This window comes from Callorhinus ursinus, unplaced genomic scaffold, assembly GCF_003265705.2.
Source record: "Callorhinus ursinus isolate GAN/ISIS: 27379988/994484 unplaced genomic scaffold, GSC_fseal_2.0 scaffold38, whole genome shotgun sequence".
Classification (NCBI taxonomy): Eukaryota; Metazoa; Chordata; class Mammalia; order Carnivora; family Otariidae; genus Callorhinus; species Callorhinus ursinus.
Window position 1 is genome coordinate 14,624,101 of NW_027397100.1, and position 5,238 is coordinate 14,629,338.

A 5,238-nucleotide genomic window follows, 5' to 3' on the forward strand; every position below is an offset into this window, starting at 1 on the left:
CCCCAATGTCTATCACCCAGCCACCCCATCCCTCCCACCCTCCCACCCCTCCAGCAACCCTCAGTTTGTTTCCTGAGATTAAGAACTCCTCATATCAGTGAGGTCATAGGATACATGTCTTTCTCCGACTGACTTATTTCACTCAGCATAACACCCTCCAGTTCCATCCACGTCGTTGCAAATGGCAAGATCTCATTCCTTTTGATGGCTGCATAATATTCCATTGTGTATATATACCACATCTTCTTTATCCATTCTGATCCCTCACTCTTTAAGACTCAGCTCATGTGTTTCTTCCTCCAGGAAGCCTGCCCTGACTAGCCAAGCCAGACTGGGGCTCCTCTCTGGCTGCCTATATGCCTGGGAGGTAACTGTTTTGCTGACTGGGCTGTGAGTCCTGGCTGACCAGAGCCACTTCTAATTCTTCCCTGTGCCTCCCGCATCGGCCAACAAAGGAAACTTTCTACTTGCCTTGAAGATTCTAGGTGCTCATAGCAGTTTTAGAACATGGCCACACTGAGAGATGGGGGCCCCGTGCCTTCCGCTTGAGTCTGGGTGGGCTTGAGCCTGCGTTCACCACCGGAGGTTGGCGGAAGTGATTCTGCGTGACTTCCGAGGCTGAGTTGTAACAGGTGCTGCAATGATGTAGCTTCACCTTGTTCACTGGAACACCTGTTCTTGGAGCCCTGAGCTTTTGTGAAAGAAGTTCAAGCCCTCTGAGACCACCATCCTGTGAGGAAGCCCAGGCCGCCCAGAGACGTCCTGGGGCGGTCCTAGTCCATCGGTCTTCAGATGATTCCAGCCCTCAGTTGTTGATTCACGTCCAGCCTCTGAGTCTTCCGACGGAGGCTCAGGACACCACGGAGCAGAGACCAGCCATCCCCACCACACTTGGTCTGAATTCATGAGTATTATAAAATGGTTGTTGCATGAAGTCACTGAGTTTTGAGGTAGTCTTTTACACAGCAGTACTAACTGAAACACTACTACCACCCCGGGCAAGTCACCTTCATTTGTTAACTAGGATTATTGCAACCATCTCCTCACAGGGTTCCTTGATCTCTCCATTTCCCTCCCTGGTTCCTCTGCAGTGTGTCTTCAACACAGCAGTCAGACAAGTCCTGCAACGCACAGATCAGACAATGTCTCTCTTCTGCACAAAACCATCCCTTGCCTCCCGGTTCACTGTGAGTAAAAGCCAGATCCTTGTGATGACCCGCATGTGACCTGTCCTCTCAGCCACCCTATTACCCCTCTGTCCTATCTCCCACCCTCCCCCCTTACTGAAGTCTCTCCAGCCATACTGGTCTCCTTGCTACTCTTCATACACCAGACACTCCGCCTCAGGACCCTTGCACTTGCTGTGGATGGCGCTCCCCTGCTGGAACACTCTTCCTCTAGGTATTGCCTGGTTCACTGACTCATCTTGTTCAAGTCCCTGCTCAGAAGTCACATTCTCAGTGAGGCCCGCCCTGTTTAACCCCATGAGCCCTCCACCTCACTCCCAAACCACTTGCCTTGCTTTATTGTTTACTTTGCCATGGCCTTTATAACTGTCTAACACCCTATATACTTTACTTAGTGTATTTATTATTTATTGTCTCTTCCCTGCCTCAGATTATCAACACTACAGGGCAGGGATCACTGTATATTCTCAAATGTAACCCCAGTGCCTAAAATAGCACCTGACATTCAGTGATGCTTTGCTGAATGAATGAGCTGCAGGAGCCCAGACGTGGGGCTGTCCAGGTGGGGAGGCAGATGGGGATCAGGAAAGAGCAGGGGTGGAGAGGCTGGGTTGAGCCAGTGCACCAGGGCTGGAGGACATTCCATGGAAGTGACAGCCTGCTGCCCGCCCCGCCCCCCACCCCCACCCCGGGAACCCTGAGGATGGGAGAATATAAGAGGGCAAGGCTTTGAAGATGCAAACATGGGGCGTCTCCCGGGGCTTTCCTCCTGGGTCCTGTGTGCCTCCGGTCCTGCCAGTAAACAGGATCTCTGGGCAACTGCCTGAGAACACTGCCCACTGCCCCAGAGGCCTTGACTTGCTCCTTCCTGTGCTATAAATCGGGGCCCTTCCATCTGTGACATCCTGGATGCTGCTGGGGGAGGTGAGGCAGGGCAGATTCGTGGCAGAGAACTGTGTGTGGCCCTGAGCAGCACACTGCACCTCAGTTTTCTTGTCAGCAAAATGGGAATGACAGGAGGATGGATTTCAAGGCATTACTGTGAAGTTGAATGGGATAATGAATGAAAGTCCTTGGGAAATGGAGGTGTTCCACGGACCCATGAGGGGGTAAAGGCACAAGGAACAAACCTAGCTTTGCCACCAAGCTCAGTCTCGTCGCCTGCAAAATGGGGTGAATGCGAGTCACTACTTTCCTAGGGTTGCTGAGAGATTCAAAATGCAAAGGAAATTCTTAGCACACAGTAAACATGCAACAGTTGTTTGCTTTTATTAACCATAATTATTCTAATAATGGTAGAAAATAAAATGTTATTGAGAAGCCATCTTGCGAGCCCAGGAGCCTCAGCTCATGTCCCAGAGGGGACCATGACCGTGGACTCCACATAGCACAACTTCAGCCCTGTGTCTTTTGTGTACATTTCAGTTTGGTCCTAGAGACTCTCTCCCACGCACAAGGTCACCTCCTCCCATTGCCCCCGGCAAGCCATACCCATGAGCACACTTCTTCCCTAAAATATACCACAAGAGTAAATACCTGGCCTTGAAGCCCGCCTGGGAGTGGGTGTGTTGGGAGTTCAAATCTGGGCCCCACCACTGCCAAGCTATAGAAACTTAGACGGGCTGATCGTTCTATGCCTCAGTTTCCTTTTCTGGGAAAGGAGAATAATAATAGCTCCGGCCTCTTACAGTTGCCATGAGGACTGAGTGCATTAAAATGTGCCCAGTGCCAGGTACTGTGCCTGGCACTCAGCAAGTAGCAAGCCTATCATATGGAAGAGTGTTACTATCTTCATTCCACCAACAGGTAAACTGAGGCTTAGCCAGAAGAAAGTACTTGGTTCAAGTTATCAGTTGTCACGTTTATTGTCCCAGAGCTGGGATTAGTTTCATTACACCACCAGTAGAAGCCCCAGCCAGTGAACTCACTGTTTGTGAGATATCTCCTTTTATCCTTTAGTGGTTTTTTGGGGATAAGTGGGAGTCCATGCCAATAAGGTTAGAGAAATGAATAAGGGGAAAACTTAACGTTGGGGTAATCTCATGCATGAACTTCTTTTCAGAAAGCTGGGGAAACACTTAGCCCTGTATTAAACGGTTTTGTGTTCCAGTGTGAGATGTGCTAAGCAGGGTAATAGGAAGTCCTTGAAGGCTCTTGAGCAGGGGAAGCATGAATTTCAAGGATAGGAATCTGGCAGTGTGTTTGGGTTAATTTATGTTCCTGAGGTCTATACGTTGCTGGGGCGGGGGGTGCAAATTGGCACAGTGATTGAATTCCACAAATATTCCAGCTATATTTGTAGAGCCTAAACGAAAGGTGTCGCACTGGTGGGGAGGATTTGCAGTGAGCAAATCCAAACAAATCCCTCTGCCCCGCCCTTACGATTTGGAGAGGAGATGGACGATACATGAATATACAACTTGATCGACCACATATTGGGGAAGAAATGTTCAGAAGAAAGCAAAGCAGGGTAGTGAGAAGACCCTGAGTGGGAGAGGTGGTGTTTGGTTGGAGGCACAGATGGAGTGAGGATGAGCCATGGGGACACAGAGGGGGAGAACCTTTTAGGTGGAGGGACATTAAATGGAAGGCCCTGAGATGGAGCATGCGTGGCAGGTTCAAACTCTTGCCAAGAGCCCCGGGTGGGACACAGAAGGGGAGGACAGAAGGAACAGGTGAGAGAGGTCACAGAGTCAGACACACAGGGCTTCAGAGCAGCCTTAAGAACGTTTTACTCTGAGTCATGTGGGAGATCATCAGAGGCTTCTGAGCAGAGGAGGGACAGGCTCTGACTTAGGTTTTAAGGGGACCCCCCTCCGGTGGCAGGTGGAGAACGGACTGTGGGGTCCAGGGCAAAAGCTGGGAGCCCGGGGAGGGTGACTTGTTCCAGCATGGGGTGGGTAGAGGTGGGGAGGGGTGCTCAGACTCCCCATCCGTCACTGAGAGATGGAGCTCAGAGGTGATTGAAGAGTGGGCAGTATCTATCAAAACTGCAAGTGCACATAGCCGTTCACCTAGCATATCGGCCTCTGGGACTTCATCCTCCAGTTATATTTGCACTTGGGTGAGATGACCCAGATACAGGGATGCTTCCTGCCGTGCAAAGAGGGAACTGAACAGGCTGGCTGGAGCCAAGTGTGGGTGGGGGCGTGGAGGTAGTGCTGCGGAAGTGGGGACAGGGGCAACCATCTGGAGAGCAAGCTGTCACGTTAAATATACATGGCAGTGTCTAAAAGATGACCACTGATTCTCTGAATGTCTTCCCAGCAACAGGTGAAGTCTGTGCACCTCCTCTCTGAATCGGGGCTGCCCTGTGACTGCTTTGACCAATACTACGGGAGAAGTGATGCTGTGAAAGCTTCTAGGCCCAGATCTCAAAAGACTAGCAGCTTCTGTGCTCACTTCAGCAGCACATATGCTAAAATAGGAACGATCCAGAGAAGATTAGCACGGCCCTTGCGCAAGGATGACATGCAAATTCGTGAAGTGTTCCATATTAAAAAAAAAAAAAAGAAGAAAGAAAGAAAAGACTAGCAGCTTCTACTTCCTCTTTCTTGGAATGATCACTTGGAGAGAAGCCAGCTGCCATGAAGGAAATCCAACCACCCTGGGACTGCCATGCTGTGAGGAAGTCTAGCTAGCTATGGAGCGGTGTCCTCTAGGATGAGACACCATAAAAGGGAGACAGAGACAGAGACAGAGAGAGAAAGAACAAGTCCATCAAGGCGGCAGACATGAGTGAAGAAGCCAGCCATCTTGGAAGGGAATCTCCAACCCCTGCTGTCTCAGCGGATCCCACACAGTTCAGAGAAGAGTGGCCCAGCCCAGCCCTTCCTGAATTCCTGACCCACAAAATCAGGAATAAAACAAAGTGTTGTGTTTAGCTTCTAAATTGAGGGTAATTGATGGTAGTGCAAAAGATAAGCGGAATACATATACCTTATCACCCACCAATCGTATGCCCTGAGTCTTTGTCCAGATGAGAGCCTCATGCCATCCCAGACAAGGACACACGAGTGTGGTGACAGTGTGGTGGCAGAGACTTAGAGAC

General features: G+C 50.2%; 1 non-coding gene across 1 annotated transcript; it reads left to right on the forward strand.

Moving 5' to 3' along the window:
• Positions 1-4,581: 4,581 nt before the first annotated feature.
• Positions 4,582-4,688, forward strand: LOC112827939 (U6 spliceosomal RNA). The gene has a single exon (XR_003209352.1). It is a non-coding gene; the product is annotated as a U6 spliceosomal RNA (small nuclear RNA).
• The last annotated feature ends 550 nt before the right edge of the window (positions 4,689-5,238 follow it).